Raw genomic sequence first — 23,429 nt, 5'->3', positions numbered from 1 at the left:
TTAAACAATTTAAGCAAGTGATTTTAAAACAGTAATGATCATTTCTGCTAACTTCCTGTAACTTCATTTTCACTTAGTTGGAATCCACTGTAGGCCACCTAAAAGTGCATAGGCATAATACCACGTATGCAATATATGAGCACATGATACACCCAGCTTCTTGTCTTTCAAGGGAAGCTTATAAAACACGTGTTATTCAACTGATACAGGGAAGTGGTAAAAGATCGTAAGTGCGGAGTTAGAAAAAGAGCCCTTTCTCCTTAAAATTCCACAGTACTCTGGGGTCAATGCTTTAAAGACTCTGACATATCCATGTTCACAATTCCTCCGAGCAATAAAAGGATAAAAGGACCCTTCTTTAAAACACGGGTGCCATAAGTGTCTTTGTATTTCCTATGGTGAAAAATTTATATTAGGAATTAGGCAGCTGGACTCAGTTTAAGTGATCCAGGCTCTGTTGGCAACATCCCAAGCGCCATAGTCAGGGCCAGCCGAACACATGCCTTTTCTCTGCATCAGAACTGGTCAGCTGTTCCCCTTGGCACATCAATGCCACGGTGCCCCTTTACAGCCTGCTTAGTGCTTACTGACCTTGATGTTGGCCACGAACACAAGTGTGATGTCTTCAACCTTCTTCATGGCTGACTTGATGGTCAGGGGGAACGTCAAGATGGCCCGGTGGTCAAGCTTATTGCTCCTGGTAGCCCTCTTTGGGCTGTGTTTGGAGTCGAAGTGTCTTGGGCTGCAGAAGGTGCGTGATGTGTGGATCTTCTGTGTTCTGTGGCCGTGGACACCTCTCAGTACTGCTTCCGTGGCCTTCAGAAATTTTGCTTTGACTTTGGTTTTGGGTGGGGGAAGGGCTTTCCTTCTTTGCTTTCGGCACCATCTTCCTGGAATCGCTTACTTGTCCTTTTAAGTTTCTTTTATTTACTGCTTGAAACTATCTTCTGATGAAAATGTGTGGTTTTAGCAACCACAGCAAAAAATAATCTTTGACTTGAAGTTCTTAAGTCTCCTCTGAACCAAGCAACTTTGCTGAGATAAATTTTTTATTTTTGGGTGTTGCATGAGCATGCTTAAAAAAGAAATGAGTAGCCACAATGTTTGAAATGATACTTAGCAAATTAACATCATTACCACTAACTAATAGAAATGTCATGTCGGCAGCTTTGAAAAGTCCCAGTGTTGGTATTCTGCTTTAGAAACATTAGAAAAGGTGCTGATTCATTCATTCCCATTTGTATCTATAATGAGGGTTTCTGGGTACCTTGGAATGTCAGCCAGTGTAGGGAGAAAGGCTGTGTCTGGTCCCATGACATCTCATATGTTTCTAGTGGTTCTGTTTGGAAGGTCGTGCATCAGAAAACTTGTGGGGATTATGGACAACAACCACGTGACATTAGTCTCTTTTGAGTTTAATTAGACATAGAGCCTGGCTCAGAGAAACTTTACTGCCTCTGCATAGAACTTCTCTGACCCTGGCAGATAAGTTACCCAGCCAGACTTTATAAGTGGATTTTGGTGACCCAGCCCCTTCAAGGTCCCTTTTTAGAGGTTAGGCTTGGCTGAGGTTTGCCATGTGTGACTTCAGTTTGGAATATTATCTAGTTTGGGGTTGGGCTCAATGTGAATATATAAAAAAGCAGAACCAAAAGAAGGGGAGAAAAATTGAATTCAGAATCCAGGGTGACTGTTCGGAAGTCACAGGGAGATATGAGAGAACAATGAGTAGAGAAAGTCTCTTTGAAGATGAGATGTGGTGTTTACATGCAAGGAAATATTACTCAGTGATCAAAAAAACACAAACTCATGTTGTGTGCAGCATCATGGATGGAGCTGGACCGGGTTATGAGAAGGCAAGTAAGTCAGAGGAGAATGATAAACGCCGGGGGGTGTCATTTATATGTGGAATGTAGAGAATTCGAGCAGAGGGGCAGATAAAATCAAACTTAAAGCTGATCCCTGAAAGCTGATTCTAGAGCTGAGGAAGCCAGAGGGTGGGGGAGGGCAAGAACAAAGTGGAGCGGGAGCACGTGAGCTCAGATGCACTACGGGGTCACACACCAAGAGGGAACCTGGACTCCCCAGGAAAAAACAGGAGTGCAAAGCAACACCTCCATATAAACAAACAATCCAAAGAAGAAGAAAGTTAATTTGCCAAAGGTGAGAGTCTGTCATGGACCCTCTTAACTCACTTCATAATCATGTGGGTCTATGTACAAATGTTCTGTGGGAGATAGTATGAAGTACAACAACATACTGCAAACAGAAAGGTCAGGTGGACAGAATGACGGAGAACAGAGGTCAAGAGCCCCCCTCCCTTCCAAGCACAGCACCAAGTCCCCCCAAATCCCTGTCGGTGCAGGGGAGGCCCAAGGAAGGATTTGGCAGAGCGCTTTGCCAGGCAGTCACCTGCAACTCCTTCAGTCACCATTCATTTATTCATTCGCCATTTATGGAGAGAGAATCCCCTTCTCTCATGCTGGCCTCAGCTCTAGCAGTGAACAATAGGAACAATAGAAGCAGCCCAAATGGCTTCTTCCTTGAAGCTGTCCCTCCTACACATTCTTAAAAGATTTAGGTCATCAGAAAAAATACATAGCATTGTATTATAAATGCATAATATATTTTAACACAATAAATTAAAACCAAGTGAATTAAAAATACATAGTATTTCATTTAAATATCATGAGAACAACGCAGCTTAAACTAGAAAATGAAAAAAGACACTTAAAAATCAAGTTTGATTTTCCACTTTTGAAGAGGAGCTGACTTAGGAGTGTGGGTTGCAGGTATGAAACTCTTTTTATAAATAAATTGAAAAAAATTACTTCCAATCGCTTTATCACCAACCCCTTCACTAGGTTATAATTTCCGTGTTCTCTTAAATTTGGGCATTCAAAGATTCTTTTAACTGTAACTGATAATTTTTGTCTAGTATTTGATTTCTTAGACTCTCATTAGCTGGTCAAAGCTATATGTAGTTATTATATATTTAAATAAATAGGGTGTTGATTACTTGAGCAATTATTCTAAGAGGAAAAGAGAAGAAAGGAAATCAGAACCACTTTATAAATAGCATGGAGAAATTATTTGAGCTTTATGATTTTTTGCCTTATATTTGCTTCCTTATTTTAGCAAGAAGCAGCATAGCAGGTTAAGCTATTTACCTCTGATATAGTCTAAACACATAAGGTTAGGTAAAGCAGGGAGTCGCCAGCAGTCAGCTTCCTATCATCTGAAAAAAAATGTGTATGTTTTATTAGGTCTGATGCTAATGAAGGAACAGATTTTGCTCACTCTGGCTCCTTTCCCTCCATTAACCTCATCTGCTTCTCAGAAGGTCTTGTTGGTGTGCAGTTCTGCATCGACTAGTCTAGAGTATGGACTGGATGAGCTTATGGCTTATTTTGCTGGAGAACTGGTGCAAGTGCCAGCTTGTTTTTCATGTGTGGAATTCAGGCCGACTTTCTCTTTCATGTGGAATAAGTTCATTCCATAAAGGTATAGATGAATGGGTGAATAAATGAATGAAGAATGAATGTACACAGAGACTTGCCCTGTATTCTTGCAAATGTTCTACTCACGTGTCCATTCGATCTACCTGAGTTCATTCAAGGTACTGACAAAGCTAAGACGAATCCTGCCCCTCGGTGTCCACAGGCTGACACAGGGACAGACGGTGCCTTGTAATAGAGTGGGAGAGGAAGCTCATTAGAGGGAGGTGAGGCCTCTGTGGAGGTCAGAAGAAGGGCTTCCTCGTGCCTGGCTGGGGAGGAGAGGGTGGGTGGTCTGGAAGGCGTTGCAGAGAGCTAATATGTCAGCCACTTGGAGATGATGATGACTGATTCTCCAGGGGAGAAGTGCCCTTCCAGATGGAAGGGGCAATGCATGAGTGACAAAAAAGCAAGTGTTCCAAGAGGGAATACAGGCACTCCTGGTGCTTCTCTTGTTTCCTTTTTCTAACTCCTTCATTGAGCTATGATTGGCATGCAAAATATGTATGTACTTCATACATACAACTTGATAATTTGAAGATAATTATATATTTGGGAAGCCATTGCCTCAATCTAAGCCATAAATATATGGATCATATCCAAAAGTTTCTTTATGCTCGCTATTTATTATTATTATTATTATTATTATTATTATTATTATTATTATTATTATTATGGATATGAACATAACTTAAGATCCATGCCCTTAGCACATATTTAGGTGTGTCAGAGACCCAGCGAACACCATTTCTAACTACAGGCTCTTGACCACATCTCAAGATGGACACAAAAATGCTGACATAATTATGGGAGGACAACTTCACATGTCCCCACGCATCCATGTCTGCTCACTCATTGGTGTGGATCTAGATTTCCATGCTGTGTGTCGATGTGATGGCTTTTTATTCTGCCTAATGAACGTTCACCACCACGATAGGCTGCAGGTCTTCTTGTGGTGAAGCATTAGTCTGTCTGAACAAGACATATTTCACTTGCATTTTTTTTTTAAAGATTTATTTATTCATACAGAACTGGGGTACAGGCCAGAGATGCGGAGGGTGAGAGGATTCACCAGAGACAGAGTGGGGAGCAGAACAGGCAGATCTACGAAGTACACTGCTGAGGGGAGCAGCGGGCGGGTCAGGAGAGGTCTGCCACACCATGTGGATCTCCTCCGGGGCAGGCAGGCGGGGATCGAACTCAGGCGGAAGTGGCCCAAGCTTCTCAGTGCTGTGCCTTAACCCGCTGAGCCACCAGGGAGGGCCCTCACTTGCATTTTAAAAGTCATATTTCACCTGCTTTAAAAATACACACTTTGGGGTCATTAATTTTCTTTCTTACAGCATTTTATCTATGTTGCTATGTAGCAACATATTTTTTTTTTAAGATTTATTTATTTGTGCATACAGAACTGGGGTACAGGTCAGAGGCTCAGGGGCAGCTAGAGGCTTCACCAGAGACAGAGTGGGGAGCAGAACAGGCAGATCGACGAAGCACACTGCTGAGGGGAGCAGCGGGCGGGTCAGGAGAGGTCTGCCACGCCATGTGGTCACCTCCGGGGCAGGCGGGGATCGAACTCATGCGGAAGTGGCTTCAGATTCTCTGTGCAGTGCTTTAACCCACTGCGCCACCAGGGAGGGCCCCATATTTTTTTTTTTTTTAAACCTGTGTCCCTATGGGTATAAATGTGTCTTTTAAAATTTGGCTGCTTTTCAAATTTTCTTTTCAGTCCTAATTTTCTGTATTTTGTTAGTTGATGAAACTTGGGTTGTTTTCTTCATACTGATTGTACCTGTGGGCTTGCTGACTTTCTTGGATCAGTAAGTACATACTTTTTTTTTTTTTTTTTTTGGAGACTTTTGGACCATTATTTCTTCAAAAACTGGTCCTTCAGTTTTGTTGGGCCCTACCCTGCTCACATTTTTCAGACTTTTTCCCCCCTCTGTCTTCTTTTTGGATAGTTTCTCTTGGCTTGCTTCTTTTCTTTTAAAATTTATTTATTTATACACACAGAAGTAGGGTACAGGCCAGAGGTGCAGGGGGGATGAGAGGAATCACCAGAGACACAGAGTGGGGGAGTAGACCAGGCAGATTGACTGAAACACACTGCTGAGGGGAGCAGCGGGGAGACAAGAGAGATCTGCTGAGCCATGTGGGTCAACTCTGGGGCTGGGGATTGAACTCATGCTGCAGTGGCTGCAATAGCTTCATAGTGCTGTGCTTTAACGCGTTATACCACCAGGGAGGGCCCTCACTTGCTGCGTTTTCAATTCACTTATTTCTTCAGTGCTTTTCCAATCTAGTGTCTTTTTAAAATCTTCTGAAATGGTAGTTTCCATCTAATTATTTTTATATCTTCCGTTTCTCTTCTCATCATGTTCATAGTTTCTTATACCTTCTTGAACATTTGAAACATATTTATGGCACCTGTTTTAACATGCTTCTTTCTTAATTACATCACGTCTGTCATTTCTTGCTGTTTCTATTGCCTGATTTTCCTCCTGGATATGGATCATATTTTCCTCCTTTGCATGCCTGGGTATTTTGATTGGATGATGGATGTCATGAATTTTACAATTCTGCATTCCGGGTTTTGTAGGGTTTCCTTAAATGTGTTGGACTTTGTTCTAACATGCAGTTAAATGACTTGGAATCAGTCTGGTCCTTTCAAGGATTGTTTTTAAGATGTGTTAGGTCAATTCCAACTTTGCTGTTAGTGTAGAGTTAACTAAGCTGCAGTAGTGAAGCTAAACACTCTGAGGATAGCTCTTCCCTGTGGCTCCCTGTATTGGCTTATGGGATTGTTCAACCTGTGGCTTTCGAGCATTTTCTTTCACTGACCTTTCAAACATGCAGCGTCAAGGAGACTATGGTACAGATATTGCTCCTTCCTCGTACACCCCTGCCTCTCCTCTCTCTCCCCATTTCTCCAAAGCTGCTTCTTTCTCCAGCCCCCACCCTGTAAACTGCACATCTTGGGCCCCCTGAAGTCCTGTCATCGTCTTCTTCATTCGAGTAAGGGTGCTGATTTCCACTTGGGCTCCCCCTTCCTCGACTAACGCATCCAAGTTTGACCACCTCTCCAGAAATAAGCCACAGCAACTGTGAGGCTCACTTAGTTTGCCTCCTTTCATGCATTGTTTATTATTCAATCTGAAAACAGTTGTTTCTCATATTTTTTTCTGGTTTCCTAATTTTTCTAAGGCAGGGGAGTAAATTTGGTCTCTGTTACTCCATGTGGTTGGAAACACTTTTTCTTAGAAACTTTTTATTATGGAAAATTCCTAATATACAAATAAGTAGATGGAAGGATACAATGGTTCCCCATGTGCCCACTATTTAGCTTTAACAATAACCAACTCATTTTTCATCTATATACCCTCCTGCTTCTCATGGGGGTGTAGGAGAGAGGGGAAGCAAATTCTACATAGTTATGAATTAATTCATTAAAATTTCAGCAAGGATTTCTAAAAGATAAGGGTGCTTTGAGAAAGTATAACCACACAAACATTAACTTACTTATAGACACTAACAACAATTTTTAATGCCTTGTTACTTGGACAACATAAAATTCCATGGTTTCCCAGAGGGAGAGGAAGCTTGAAATGAAATAATTCCCCTGAACGCTACCCTTGGGTCTGGTTATATCTGATCTTGCCCCTCATATTGTTACAGGGTAACTGGGTGTGAGCTGGGCTGCCTGTCTGTGGGTCCTCACCAGTGAGTTTAAAATTTGGTTGTACTGCAGTCACACATGAAAGGGTCGATAATGAGTATATTTAAAAAATGGGGAAAGGAAAAGGAACAACCCAGAGAAAGAGAGAGCTATATAAGGTAACAAGAATATCTTACCAGCTCGGCTGACTTGGAGGTTAGAACACTAACTGATAGCCCCCAGTCATACAGTCTGAGAGAGCTATTGCCCTAGAGAGAGAGCCTTTCCTCGTCCCACCAAGAGCCATTGAAAATCACTTCCTATTTATCCCGCAAAGTCCCAGAATGCCTGTTTAGCTCCGCCTTTGGGTCCTCGCAGTTCTCTCTCTGGTACTGCTGGGAGTTGTAGTTTCCAATCACTGGAGTAGGAGTTGGAGTCCCGAAAGATGAAGTAAGGTGTGGAGTCCACAAGACTTTGCAGAGTTCCTTTAGGACATCCTTCCCCTTTAACACTATCTGTCTCTGAAACCCTTTGTGATCCAATGTAGCCTCCACCAGCAAGTAAATATCAGTCGCTTCCATTCATCCCTCAACAATGGCCAGTTCTGCCTCGTCCCTCTGCATTTCCCAGCCCTGTTTCTGCAGCTTTCCCTCCTCTTGTCTGCTCTGATTCATGTGTGTGGCTGATCAATAGCTTTCACGATAAAGAGAGAATCCTAAAGTCTCTTCCATCTCTGACCTGACAGAAGGACAAAGTCACAGGCAGTGTCAGCAACAAAATAGAACGTTCACACTGTACCCCGATTCTAAACGAGAGAGAGTAACATCATGTCTAAGAGGTCTTATGCTCATTGCCTTGATTTGTCTATAATCTTGATATCTAATTTATTTTGAAATTTCAAACTGCTCAAAGGGAGTCATGAGAGATCTATGTTTATCTAAAATGCTCATGAGTTTTAAAAGTTTGAGAAGCACTGATTAACATCAGGAGTGACCTCCCCTTCCCCTTTTGGATAGAATTATGAACGCTGACTTTATAGGTGTGATTTCACGGGAACGGATGTATTCCAACTCCTCCCTTTCCATTGTCCACCCCCAGACTTCCTCACCCTGGAATTTGTTTTCTCTGCATTTGGGATAAAGAACTAATATATATTTCACATACCATACCAGTCACCTATTTGATGTGCTCTAACCTGTAGTTTTTATTATTTTCACAAATATATACATACATATAGTTTAGAACATTTTCATTACCCAAAAAGAAACTGCCCCTATTACCAGTCACCCACTCTCTCCCACCAACCTGCCCAGCCCTAGGTGATCAGTACCTTTTTTATTGTCTTAGAGCGGCTTATTCTGGAAATTTCATACATAAAGGAAATAGTACAACATGTGATCTTTTATGTCTGAAAGAAGAGCTTGGAAGTGATTTAAATTCATGTTAAGGAGGGAAAGATTACTTTCTCTCTCTTTAAACAGGTGTTCCGTAGGGAGAAGAACAGATTTCTTGGGTCCCAGGAGGTTGATGAGAAGAAGCGCAGCAGAGTGAGGGAAGAGGGTCGGTCCTCACTGCACAGGTTGAACTAGGGCAGGACCTGACTGTCAGCGGAGGTGTCTATATTTCAGAGGTTGGCAGGAGGATAGGACCTGCGTTAGCCGCCTCACGTACAGACGCAGGTTAGCTCCGGTGACTGTCTGTCGCATTCATAAATACTGGAACCGAGACTTATAATTAGCCCTCACTTAATTGACAGCTCACCTTGATTTCTCACTGAGCCGCTTTCGGGCGGAAGCGCCTCTGCCGTCTACTCGGCTTGTAACGCCAAACGCTGTAGCAGAGTCGCGCAGGCTATTTGCCCGATCAGGCCAGGTAACGGGCACCAGGCTGTCATTTTCATCATGAGGAAATAGGTCTTTTGGTGTAATTTTCCTGCAGTAATTAGTCTCTCTGTGATTTTTAGACTTTGTGTCATGTTGTGAATGCAACATGTTCGACAGCATTCCTGCCGAGGAAATATCTTCTATGATGGGTAAGCAAATATCATCTTTCATTAAAAACATCAGAAAAATTTCATCTGAAACTTCTGAACAGCCAGGGGGAGGAAAACTCCTAATGACAACCAAAAGCCCGCTTATGCCAAAACCCACAGGAGTGTGGCCTGCTGAGCATGAGAGGGGTGGTGGCTGTTCTGCCTGCCCCTTCACTAGATGGCTGCCTTCCCCTCAGCGATGCCATCTTCTGAGGCAGTTGTTTTCTGCTCTTCAAATGGTGTGTTATTTAATCCAGAAAATATGAGGGTGGGCCTGGCGGGCCTGGTGGCACAGAGGGTTAAAGCACAGCACTAAAGCTGCTTCAGCATGAGTTCGATCCCCGCCTGCCCCAGAGGTGACCACGAGGGTGGCTGACCTCTCCTGACCCGCCTGCTGGTCCCCTCAGCAGTGTACTTTGTCGATTTGCCTGTTCTGCTCCCCACTCTGACTCTGGGGAAGCCTCTCTGGTGGCTCAAGGGGTAAAGTCTCAGCACCATGAAGCTATGGGCAGCCACTGTACCATGAGTTCGATCCCTGGCCAAGGACATGAACTACATGTCATGGCAGACCTCTCCTGACTTGCCCACTGCTCCCCTCAGCAGTGTATTTCAGTAGATCTGCCTGATCTGCTCCCCACTCTGTCTCTGGTGAACCCCCTTAGCCTCCTGCACCTCTGGTGTGCACCCGGTTGTATGCATAAATAACTCTTTTTAAAAAAGTGTTCCTATTGTCCATTTAGAAGAGAAAGGTTGTGAAACCAAACCTGATTTTGAAAGTCTCAGGGCAAGAAAGCCTGAAGCTCCCTGGCTGGATGTGAAGTTAAATAATAGGTTAGAATTGGGTCCCAAAGGAGATGTGAATGATTGGAATTCTCTGATATTGCTGGTGGGAGTCGAAGATGGTATGATTGCTTGGGAACATTATTAAGCAGTATGGGGAAGTGTCAAAACATGTAGAACTGAAGCATGGGGGAGGGGTAAGAAGAAAGAGGGGAGGAAGCACAATGGACTATGGTGGGGGACCTTGGGTGACTTGGTGGTGGGTACATGTGGTGGAGGTACCTGATGGGCTAGCCTCACATTACTGCAATTGAAAAAATATATAAACTGTCAAACATATGTCTCGTCTACAACCCACCAATTCCACTCTTGGAAGATGTGTGTATATGTAAGGGTAACACGCCTATGCCAACAAAAGACACATTTTGTTGTAAGAATGTTCTGAACAGATTCTCCATGATAGCAAAAAACTGGATGCAAGCCAAATGTCCATCAAAAGGAAACAGATAAATAATTTGTGGTGTTCACACAAGTAAGCACTAGGCTGCTAGGTCATTTCAATGGTGAAGATGATTGTGGCAAAGATATTAAGGCAAATCTGTGGGGCATGGGAATACCACATGACAATAGGAAGAATAAACTACTGTCGCACAAAGGAATGCAGATGACCTGAGATTGTTTAAGCAAAAAAGGTTAAAAATAGATGTGTTGATACCAGATGGTTCAATTTAGGCAACCACAAATAGACAAAAGTAATCGATAAGAGTAGGATGATGTCTAGCCTGGGTAGAGGGTCATATTAACTGTGGAGGACCATATAGGACACTTGTGTGGGGTTAGAATCAGTCTGTATCTTGACATATATTATGGCCACAAAGGTGAATTCACATTCACCTTTATTTTACTTTAGTTATTGTCTTATATTTTAGAAACAATTTTCCCTTCCACCTTCCTTTTTTATCTTTTATCTTTCCTCTTTTCTCTTAACCTCAGAAATCTCTCTTAAAGTTGGCCAGTTTTTATAAGTGTTTTACTTTCCTTGTTGAATCATCTACTCATCCAGTATTTGTCTTTGTCATCCTGAATTGCTTTATTGTACATAATTGTCTTGCATTCCTTCCATTTTTTAAATAGATGAAACCTCTTTTCTTTCTTTATGTTCAAATAGTTTTCCATAGTATGGCTAGATCACATCTTCTTGATCTATAATCTGTGTACTTCAGTTAGTATATTTTATTATAAATACTCATGCATAGCTTCAATATATGAGTGTAGGCTGGAGCAAATTAGGTCTGAGAGGTCTAAAAGCTGTCTCACTGATAAGATTGTCTTCAACTTGCTCAGTTTCTTTAACCCATGGAATCCAGCCATGTTGGGGACAGTTCACTCTTCTTCCTTTTTGGTTGTAAAGAGTTTATCTCACAAAGAAAAGACGTATGCAAAAAAAATTATAGTTGGAGTAATGCTTAATGTTTATTCCATTTGATAAAGCAGTTATACAGGCAAACAACTTTGCTGTATTTTGCTCTGGAGGTTGCCTTTACAAGCACTTCGAAATGTGATGTCATTGACTTCTCGTTGACATCTCCCTTTCCTTTCATTGCATTTCAAGAACTCTAGGGAGGATGACTCCCACTTATCTGTTGAATTTCTAGGGCAGGTACTTCTGCAGAAGTTGTACATGAGGCTGAGAGATCAGAGACACTAATGGGATATCTGAGTTTGGTAGATGTGCCTTTAAGTTCTTTGCTGCGAGTACTTATGCTGCATTTGACCTTACAGCATTTTGCTATTTGATCTTACAGCATTTTGCCATAAAAATAAACCAAATCATAGACAATATTTTTGGCAAAGGTCAATTAGCTATGAGGAAAAATACTGCAGTGAAAAGAAAATTTTGCAACTTGTAGCAGAACTGACAAAGCTGTGGGCATCATCTGTGCTGATGGGGCAGGGTGCAGTGTCTATGGAGAAAGGCCCAAGAATAGCACATAAGGAAGTGGAGGAATCAGGAAGTCAGCAGACCTTGCCTTCCTTTGCAGGCACCTTCATACCTGGAGCAGGTTTTTAAAAAATCTGTTCCAAGTTTCTCTTCTGGCTCTGTATTTTCTCTTTTCTGAGAAATTACTTGTTTTAAAGATGTCAGTGTTTTGCAAACATCATTCACATCCACACCTCCCACTTTTCCTTCACCTCCAAAGCCCAAGTCTTTCTTCTCTCGCTCAGTCTGCATGTTGGCATGTAATACAAAATGTGTGTGGAAGGTGCTGGGCAGATGGGATGATCGGGAACATAGATTATTTGCAGGTGAAAAGGAACCCTTGATTGGAAAACTAAGGACTGGGGTTATAATAAAAGAAGATTCCTAGTAGAACTTGGAGGGGCTTAGATAAAGGTGGAATGATAATTATGGAGACATGAAATAGCAAATTCTATTTCCATTCTTTCATTGAAATCTGCATCCAACAGTATTAGTATTTACTTAGCTTTTGCTATTTGCCTGCCACTGTGCTTAGTCATCATCATAATCCTAACAGGAAATGGCTGTTAGTTATCTAACACTATAGATGGAGAAACTAAAGCCTGGAATGTTTAACAGCCTATCTCAACTCTCACAGTCAAGATACACTGGATTCAGAATTTGAGCCCAGTTGCTTTGACTTCAGAGTCAGTAACCATTAGGTAGCACTACCTCTTCACACACACAAATAACCTGTCAGCAACACACCCACTCTTTTGAACTTTGCAATCCGCTCAAGATTTAGATAAAACAGGGAGAGATCAAAGCAAGAGGGGAATTGGAGGAAAGACATCTGCCCTCATTTCATAAGTACCCGGGGTTGGCTGGGCGTTAGTGTTGTCTTCCCATTTTTAACTAACGAGTCGTCATCGCCAACCCTACATATTAAAAAGCAGCAATTAGATGCTATGATCCTTGGTAGTTCATCATCTCTGCTCACTGACAGGAAGGAACAGATGCTGTGTGAAGTTCATGCTGTCATGGAGGTGATGGGACAATTTGGGCTTGATGGATGTGACTCCCTCATGGCTGCTGCAGGCAGACAGCCTAGGGTATGGCAGGCCCGGGAGGTCTCTCCTCGGTTGCCTCTTCAATCTAGATGTCTTAAGCTTTCCAGGAGTTTAGCCACTTATGAGGGAAGCCTTTCAGTGGTAATGTGCTGGGATGACGTTGGGAGCAGTTTATTTATTTTCTTTTTTTGATCAAATGAATGCTCTAGTTCTGGAAACACAGCAACAGGAGCTATCTATTATTTTGATGAGAGGTTTCCAGGCAAGTCCGTTGGACTATTCTTGAACAGGAAGAGCCAGCCATACGTCTGACAGAGAGATTCTGCCACTAACTCCCTCTGTTCTTTTGAAGGTGGCTCAGAGGGAACCATTTTGTGTAGCAAATGTAAACAGCCCAAATTCACTGATCTTGAAGCCCATTCATGAAATGTATGTGAAATTTGGGAGTTTAGGCTTGGTGTAGTCATTGGAAAAGTAGGTAAATTCCTTTCCTATATAATTTGAGGGCTGCTAAGGCTCTTTGTGCTCCCAGCCTCTACCTAATTGGTATGACAAAATATTTCATACTCTTCCAGTTGGGGTTCTGACCCTTTCGTTAAGATATCACAACTTCAGAAGCTTCCAGCCCCTTTAAAAGTCAGGCTCAGTTATCATTGTCTGTGTGTAGTATTGAATGCGTAAGTCATTGCTCCTTTGCTGTTGAAACAGCCCCGCTGAGGGGGCACTGAGGGTGCAGCCCACTGAGGTCAGCTCGGGCTGTGGCTCTTCAGAACCCATCAGCCCACAGGTTGAATCTGTGTAGGGATCAGGCTTTTCTCTTTTGGATTTGGCACCTGACTTATAAATGGAGCTCAGTTTGTGAGTTAATTATTTGGGTTGAAAAATGGAAGTGAAAATTGTTGCTTGACTGGCACCAATCAGATGCTTAGGACTGAAATGGTATAATAAGACTGAGAGGGTTGGGGTCCTGGAAGAGGATCTAAGGCAGGCAGGAGCCAGCTTGGGTCACTCTGCTCCCAGCCTCCGAAGAAAGAAAAAACATTCTGCTCCCGGGCTCAGAAAAGAGAAGGATTCAGTAGATGGCCTCCAAAGTAGAAGCATCGAGCTACTGATATTGCTTAGGTCCAGTGGACCTGCAGACCTCTATGGATTCTCAGAGACCTGGCCACTGACCTTGCCCCTGACCTTGCCTCTCTGCTGCCGCAAAGAGCACTGTTGGCTCGTCCTGGTGCCTCTAAAATGCTGGTTGCTACTGGCTTTTGCCAGTGGCTCACTGGAGCTGTTTGTTGTGGTGCAGGCCAGCAGCGCACAGAGAGCTGAACACTGGCATCTCTGATGCCACCTCCTGGTGTCCGACACTTCTGACAGTGCTAACCAGCTCTGCCGGCAGGTGACCAGCACTCCAGTATCTGGCTGCTGTGAGAACTTCACTACTTCTGATCATCCTGCACCACCTCCTTGTGCAGTCGCTGTCTGTTCCAGCTGCAGACTGTTGCTGTGGGCTGCTGTGGACAACTGCCATCTCAGTTGTCCCACCTGTGAGCACCTCCAGCTGCCACTATGAGTTGGCCCCTGGTGCATGGCTGACCTGTGTGCCACCAGCTCCAGGCCCTGGTTGACAGGACAGCGCCATCTTGCATGAGCTGCCATTGTTTGGGACTGCTGGACCCTGCCGATGCTATCTGGGTGATACAGCTGGCCACTTGTGGCCTTGGAAACTCTTTGTTTCCCTAATTTCCTGTTTGTTAAATAAACCCCCTTGTTCCTGTTCCCTGAGCCTGAGTAGTCTTGTGATTGTTTAATGCTCAGATAAGAACCCACAGTCCAGTGCCCTGTCCTCCTTGGCATTGTCCCTTAGCAGCACTGTTTTAAGATCTGTCTTAGTTAGAGTCCCAAAGAAAGATGAAAACAAAGTTCCATCAAATTACATTGAAAACCTTCCTGAGTTAGGTATGTAGTTGATGTGATATAAGTGTTGTCTGAGGACTTGGGTATCTGAAGCAAGTTGACATCAACCATGGCGGGAAGGAGGATATACCTGTAGGTGAGCAGGCAGGCCTGAGATAGACCCCTCACTGTGGTAATGACTCAGAATGTAGAGGAGGAAACAGACTTGAGGGAAAAAGTGAGAATGGAAAAGCACTGTTAGATTGGAATCTAAACATTGAAAAGGTGTGGTTTGCTAATGGTGTATAAAATCTGTTTGTGTGTGGTGGTGGGGGGGGGTAAAGACTGTATCTGTGTGGGTGTGATAACTTATCTTCTTTATTAAGAGTGCGATTAACTACCTTGGTTGTTTGCCTGGCAAAAGTTTCAAGTGAACATAAATGAGTTTATGTTGTAGTTAAGATACATCACTCTAAGGCCCTCAGAGTTAATGTGAGCTTGATGTCAGTCATCCAGCCTGTCTCTGCCTTTCTCTCTCTCTCCTCTCCCCTTTTCTCTTCCTTTTCCTTCTTTATTTCTTTATTTCCCCCACTGCCTCTTTTTTTTTTTTCCCAACCTTTATTCTAAGGATTAGCTCATTCTTTAGGAATTTGAACTCATTATGGGGGTGGCTCTCCTCACATCTTTTGTTCCTCAGCTGATTAATGGGTCTTCTTAAGACTAAATTTGGAGGTTGCTTCATATTTACCTGATTGGATCTCTATCTTGTACCCCAGGATAAATACCTTACCTGGGTAAGGTAGATTCAATGTTCCTTCACCTCCTGTAGCAGAAATTCTGTCTCTACTGCCCCGGCCCCCCACTTCCTGTCCACAGAATGAGCTCTGCCTGTGACTCCTTACTGCTGAGCTTACCTGTCTCCCAACACCTGCAGCTGCCAGATCGTAAGGTTAACTTGCTGGCTTCTAATAGTGTGGCTCATCACTTTCTGGGATTGGGTTTGGGTGTCGACCCTGCTTATAAGCACTATGTTTGAGACCCATGGCTGTGGATCGTGGCTCTTGAACTTGAATAGGCCTTAGATCAGCTGCAGGGCTTATTATACATGTTTCCATAATTTCTGATACAGTAGATCTGGGGCTTCTTCTAATGTTTTTTCCAGACTCAAGTATCTGGAGTGGGGATATCATCACTTTTATTTTTAAAAACAACATTTTTAAGGTGCTAATATGTTGAAGTATATACATCAAAAGAAACAATATTTTCCATAGAACTCCTGCCCAGATAATTCCTGGTGATACTAGAAAAAAAGGTAGTAAATAGAAAATCGAAATGGTAGATCCCTCTTGTTAAGGGTAAACAATTAAGGTAACTTCTTCATTATCCTTAGAAAAACATGCAAACATCTCTTCCTTTCTTTCTTTCTGTATAGGTGTGTGCGTCTGCAGGTTAGATATATTTTTTTATTAAAAGAATCAAACCATAATTAATCCTCCATGCCTTTTTTTCTCCTAATGAATAATGGTATATTGAGGAGATTTCTCTTCCCCAGAATAACTACTTCATTCTTTTAAAGTCTTCACAATATCTACTGAATCTATATATATCATTGTTTAATATCATAAGTTTTTCGATGGCATTTTAAGAACACTTTTGAATGAGGACAGGGAAGTTTCTAGCATGAATGGAAAAAGTTCAATGGGTGGATGAAGAATGAACAGGAAAAAAGTCTGAAGGTATAGAAACACCCTAGAAAGAAAAAATGTAGAAGAACAGAAGAAGTATGAACTAACATGTTGAGGGGGCACTTGGCTTTCATTTCTGTTGAATTTTGTGAAGAGTGAATATAAAAGTGACAGTAGGGATTTGAATGGTTTAGAATGACCAGAGGGAGAGCAAATCTTGGCAGCAACCTCTAATATTTACTAGACTTGAGAAGCACAGAGGGAGAATAGGCCATCTGGACAACAGTTCCGACTGTCGAGTCGAGAAGTGACCAAAAACACATGGAGGATATGGAGGATCTTATCAGTGAAAGCAGAGAGGGAGGCGAGAGAAATCTCAACTTGGTGAGAGAGCTGGCCGTGGAGGGAATCACAGCGGCAAGTCTAGTGGGTAGAGAGACTTCATTATTAATGGTTCCTTGAAGAAAAGGAATAAGAAATTGGGTTTGCAGTCCAGAGAAGAGACAACTTAATTAGAGTTTGTCCAGGGAGTTTCAGTTAACATAAGTGTCTGTGTACACACTTTGTTTTTAAGGAAAAGCACAGAAACTAATGGTGACAAGACTAATTTTCAAATACCTCCTCCTAAGCCACGTCCATGAAGCAGAATGTCTTGCATGCATACGGGACTATTCATCTATACTTACTTGGGTACAGATGTACTTAAATTTCATTTTGCCCACCATGTCTCCTGTAAAGGAGCTCCATTTTCATATTTTCTCCAGAGATAAAGAAACATCTTGGTAACTTGTTACTTTGCTGTGACTTGAACCCACACCCACTGGTCTTTAAAAAGCAGATTCTTTCTTTCATGGCAAAGTACTAGAAAATCTTTGAACATGGTATGTAAACCTGCTGAGGCAGAATATTATATGTGGGCAAAGCTGAATCTCCAATGGGGAGTGGTAAAAATCATCATTTCTCATTTAGTGTGTATGTGTCCAGAAAATAGTCCCTGGTAATGTAGCCTGTTTTGTGTGCTCATTTACTCTTAAGCAAAAGAAGAGCTAGTTTTGGGTGTGGTAGAGATTGGCTTTGAGAGACTTCCGTGTACTGATGGTGGGGGATCTGTGGTGATCAGAGCTGGTTGTGGTGAGGGCTTTCAATAGGATGAGACAGTGAGATTTGAAAAACAACAAAGTGTTTTTCAAAGGAAGTTATTTTGAAAAAAAAAGGAAAGAGTCAAGAAGACACAAAGAAATGGAAGACATCCCCTGCTCATGGATCAGAAGAATTAACATCATTAAAACGGCCATCCTTCCAAAAGTGATACACAGATTTAACACTATTCCAATAAAAATCTCAATAACATTCTTCAAAGAAATAGAACCAATAGTGATGAGGCTAATATCGAACTACAGAAAACCTTGAATAGTCAAAACTCTCCTGACCAAAACAAAAGAGACTGGCGGCATCACAATCCCAGACTTCAATCTATACTACAAAGCCATAATAATTAAAATTGCATGGTATTGAATAACAAGAATGGATATATGTATCAGTGGATTTGAATAGAGAACCCAGATATAAACCCATAGGTTTATGGACAGCTAATCTTTGTCAAAGAAGCAAAGAATATGCAATGGAACAAAGAAAGTTTGTTCAACAAATGGTGCTGGGAAACTGGGCTGCTACATTAAAAAAATTAAGCTAGACTACTCCCTCACACCATGCACAAAAACCAACTCGAAATGGATTAAAGAACTAGACAAGGGGCCCTCCCTGGTGGTGCAGTGGGTTAAAGCACAGCACTAAGAAGCTAAAGCCACTTCTGCATGAGTTCAATCCCCGCCTGCCCTGGAGGTGACCCACATGGCGCGGCAGACCTCTCCTGGCCTGCCCGCTGCTTCCCTCAGCAGTGTACTTCATCTATCTGCCTGTTCTGCTCCCTGCTCTGTGTGTGGTGAATCCTCTCACCGTCCCTGCACCTCTGGCCTGTACCCAATTCTGTATCCATAAATAAATAAATAAATCTTTTTTAAAAAAAAAAACTAGACAAGACCCAAAACCATAAAATATCTAGAAGAAAATGTGGATGAAACACTACATGACATACACCTCAGTAATATCGTTAAAGATACATCACCCAAAGCAAGGATAGTGAAGGAAAGGATAAACAGCTGGGACTACATCAACTTAAAGAGCTTAAGAGCTTTTGTACAGCAAAAGAGACATTACACAAAACAAAGAGACACTCCACTGATTGGGAGAAATTTTTTGCACACAAAGCTAATGACAAACTGATCATAAAGATATACAAAGAGCTGATGAAACTCAAAAAAAATAAAGTGAACAACCCCATAAAAAAATGGGCAGAAGAGCTAGAAAGACACTTCTCCAAAGAGGAAATACAGATGGCAACAGGCATATGAAAAATGTTCAACATCACTTATAATAAGGGAGATGCAAATTAAAACCACAATGAGATACCACCTCACCCCAGTGAGAATGGCACATCTTCAAACAACTAGCAACAACAAATGTTGGCGAGGATGTGGAGAGCAAGGAACTCTCCTACACTGCTGGTGGGAATGCAAACTGGTACAACCACTATGGAGAGCTGTTTGGAGGTTCTCAAACTGCTAAAAATGGAGCTTCCAAATGACCCAGCAAATGACCCTTCTCCTAGGTATCTACCCAAAGGACACAAAAAACATTGACTCAAAAGGACACCTGCACCCCTATGCTTATTGCTGCTCTATTTACAATAGAGATGACGAGGAATCAATCCAAATGCCCAAAGATAGATGACTGGATTGAAAAGATGTGATACAGGCCCTCTCTTGTGGCACAGCAGGTTAAAACACAGCAGTGAGAAGCTAAAGCCACTTCCGCATGAGTTCGATTCCTGCCTGCCCCGGAGGTGACCACATGGCGTGTCAGACCTCTCTTGACCTGCCCATTGCTCCCCTCAGAGGTGTACTTCGTTGATCTGCCTGTTCTGCTCCCTGCTCTGTCTCTGGTGAAGCCTCTCACCCTCCGCATCTCTGGCCTGTACCCCAGTTCTATATGAATAAATAAATAAGCCTTTAAATAAAAATAAAATAAAATAAAATAAAAAGATGTGGTACAGATACACAATGGAATATTATTCAGCAATAAAAAAGATAAACTCATGCCTTTTGCTGCAACATGGATAGAGCTGGAAGGCTTAGTGAAATAAGCCAGAAAGAAAAAGAAAAATACCGGATGATTTCACTCATAGCAGGCACATAAAGGACTGGGGAAAAAGAAACAATTATAACAAAGTAAAAACGAAAAACAATAAACAACTATAAACCAGAGACATTTTATGGGTATGAAGAGGGGAATAGTATCAAAACTGGGGTGGGAAGAGGGCATGGGACTATGGTGATGGCACATGGGTGAACTGGCGGTGGGAAGCCCACGGGGACTACAATCGAGATGGAAAAATAACACAGAATGAAGAACGATGTAAAAAATATATTAATTAAAATAAGTTAAAAAAAAAAAAAAGAAACCTCCCACCTTCTTCGCTCTCCCTCCAACACGATTTAGAGGGAGGACCGTAAGACGTCAGAAAAAACATCGAGAAAAACAAATGTTTAGTGGAGAAGAGAAGAGGCCTGGCAGGGGATTAGGGGGCAGTGAGCAAGTCAGGAGGTGGGGTGTGGGGGGCAATGCAGACCGCGCTGGAGGTGCCGCCTGGCAAGTGGGGAGCACGCTGGTTTCTATTTGCTCCACTAGAATTCTTGTCCACACCTCTCCACATATGGAGAATCTAGAGAAAGGGAATGGAGAGCCTAACATGTTTGAAGTCACACGAAATCATTCCCATATGGAAAAGTTTGAAGAATAAATTATTTAAAATGAGTAAGAGACATCAGAGGGGAAGCTTTGACAACCGTTTTAGGTCTATGAAGGTTTATGAGATAAAAGCATGCTCACAGGCCGGCTGTGTGGACTAGGAGACCTCGGAGAGCAAGGGCCAGACCTTCTGGTTGAACTTGATCACACGAAAGGAAGAGGCACCGCTCCTGATGGCGTTTTTGATCTGCAAAGAATGCTGTGGAAGCTACTTCAGTGAAGGACCTTACAAGATGAACTTTTCCATCAAGACATGATTTCAGCTCTCTTCCCAAGAAAGAGCTGAAATTTCCCTTTAGAGAAATTTAATAAAAAATTCTTCTTTTGCTGCTTCAGATTTGGCCAGGTTGGGAAGGTGACAAATCTTTGCATCTGTATTTGGAAAAAGGGTATTTGGAGTCAGTGAGTGCCCGGCACTGAGAATTGATAATGATCAGAAGATTCACAGGGAGTCTGTTCATGCAGGACCCCTCTAGAGGAACCAGAAAACTCTGCAAATACATCGGAATATGAACTTCTCGTGTGTGTGCCAAGGACAGAGCACGCACGGTTCACCTTCAGCTCACCTTCCGTTCGCATGGGGTCTTTCTCTTTCTCTGTGGCTAGTTTCCAGAGACAGAATGTCGTGAATATCAGGAAACGTTTTGAGGAAGAGCACGGATCTTTATTACTACAGGATGTTTATGCCTCTTGTTTAAGTCATTTACATTTTTGAAAATTACAAAATAAAGTTTCATATTTCTTTTATTATGAAAGTACTATGTATCCCTTAAACACCAATTCATGATAACTGAGCTCAGGAAAATGGTTACTTTTCGGGGACATCAATGATGGAAGGGACTGTGAGGGAGCTCATGGGGGAGGTGGAACTATCAATAGTCTGGATGATGGCAGACTGTGTGTCTACATATGTGAAGGGTCACTGGGTCATATACTTCAGGTTTGTGTACATGAGGCAAGTTAGTCCTCATTTAAAATAATGTTACTTGTAAAATATTTAAAAAATCACAGAAAGTTAAACCAAAAAAATCATTTATTACTCTGCAATAAGTGGTGGGCTCTTTGCTTCAGTATTTTTTTCAGTGTACATTCTTTACAAGTGGAGATTATGATCATGTACAATTTATATGCCTTCTCCCACATTTTTAATGCAAGCATTTTTTTCCACACAAACTCTTCAAAATGAAACAAAATGTGGGGTACCAGATCCAGAGATCCTATGGCACAAACCCACAGAGCACAGGCAGCCTGGGTTGATGCTGCATAAAGTGGACAAATGTGGTATACTTGACAAGTGCCTGTTGCTGAACGGAAATTAATTTAGAATAGCTTTATTACGGAAGATCTGACAGGTACATTAAAAGTTGTAGCTTGCTAAGGAGACTTTTATATAGCTATGTAAAACTGGAACTTTTATATAGCTACTCTAGAACATTCTACCATAAGAGACAGCAATGAAGATCTTTACCTCAGAACTCTCCTATTCATGTTTCCTAAATGGGTTTTAGATGGGTCAGATATTTATTCTCTAGACCTTCTGGGTGTTGAGGCGAGACATGATTAGCTAGAGCAGATTCCTCTGTTTATCCCAAGGGTCTCTATTGACACAGGTGAAAGTGGTTGCGCCCCCCCCCCCCCGCCCTTACTGTGACAACCTGTTTCCCTTCTGAGCTCTTGCTTGTGATGAACACAACATACGCCATTGAGTGAATCCATACACTAAACAAGGAGTCCATGCTATTTATTGTGTGGTGCCTGTTGGTAATTTGTAAATCTCCAGTTGAGTATTATGAGCACATTAAGAATTTCTTTCATATCTCATTTCAACTTATTCTGACAGCAACCTATAAAGTGGTGATGTGAATTTGTAACTTAAGGGCTATGAGCCCAGAGGAGTTAAAGTTTTGCTCACTGTCACAGAGCAAGGAGATGATGGAGTTTGGGATTCACACCCAGATTTTTTTATTTCCAATCTTTATATTGAGAATAGTGCATCTAGGTAGCTTTTAATTCTTAAAAATTTAAAAAATACCTGAAATATTTTTTTCCAAAATAAAGTTTGCACATCCATAATACATAAAAGAGCTAAACATGGAGTTGATGGATTGATGGATTGAGAAGGGAGTTGGGACCTAGAATATTTTAGCATATCCCGCACTCATCCTTCATGGTACCACCTGCTTCAGGTCTGAGGAGCATGGAGTATGAGGAACTTGTATATATTGCTGTCCTCCTCCACACTGATTCCTCAGAATTAGGTTTCTCAGTCCTGGGTACTGAAAAACAAAAGTCAGGCCTTTTATATTATTAGTTTCCTGTTTCTGAGGTTTTGGCTCATCTCTTGGTCAGTTGGTCAGGTGTAGTGTTGTTTTTTCAAGGGAAGAGGAAGAAGTTGTATTTTCCTGAGCTTGCACCTATCTGATACTGTCCTCAGGTTCCCATTACATAGTAACAATAAAAGTTAAAGGATAAAAGTTCATGTTCTCTGACTCAGCCATAAAACCCTTGTCTTCTAGCTCTGGTATTGCAAAGAAATTCCTACCCCAGTTTTTGTGAATTAAGATTATTTTTTAGGCCAGATTTCGATAGACTGTCTTTATTCTTGTGATTAAAAAAATGCATGCAACTATATGTTTAATTATGGTTGTCTATTCATAATTTTGCTTGTAAAGTAGCATTTATTTCAATATTCTCTCTACGGAGGTTGAAGAAATTTTCTAGGCCTCTGTCTTCACTTATTTTTTCAATTCCAGGAGTAACAGTCTTTATTGGGAGAATTTTCGGTTCCAAAAGACCAAGAACAAAGGCAAAACCGATTATTTTTCTCATAATCTTTATCTTCATATAATGTGTATCAATTTATTTTCCCTATTATTCAGTTTTCTATAGCATTCTACCTGCTTTTTGTTGGATCCAGTCTATTTTAATTTTGCTATTGAATTTTTCCTTGTAACTGTTGTTCTGTTCAGTTTTAATTCAATTTAATTTCTTGTCAT

General features: G+C 41.8%; 1 pseudogene; it reads right to left on the bottom strand.

Moving 5' to 3' along the window:
* Window positions 1-515: 515 nt before the first annotated feature.
* Window positions 516-886, bottom strand: LOC101619455 (annotated as a pseudogene).
* Window positions 887-23,429: the final 22,543 nt, after the last annotated feature.

Source organism: Condylura cristata, unplaced genomic scaffold (assembly GCF_000260355.1).
Source record: "Condylura cristata isolate star-nosed mole 26May11 unplaced genomic scaffold, ConCri1.0 scaffold00016, whole genome shotgun sequence".
Classification (NCBI taxonomy): domain Eukaryota; kingdom Metazoa; phylum Chordata; class Mammalia; order Eulipotyphla; family Talpidae; genus Condylura; species Condylura cristata.
This window is presented reverse-complemented; position numbering and strand designations above follow the sequence as displayed.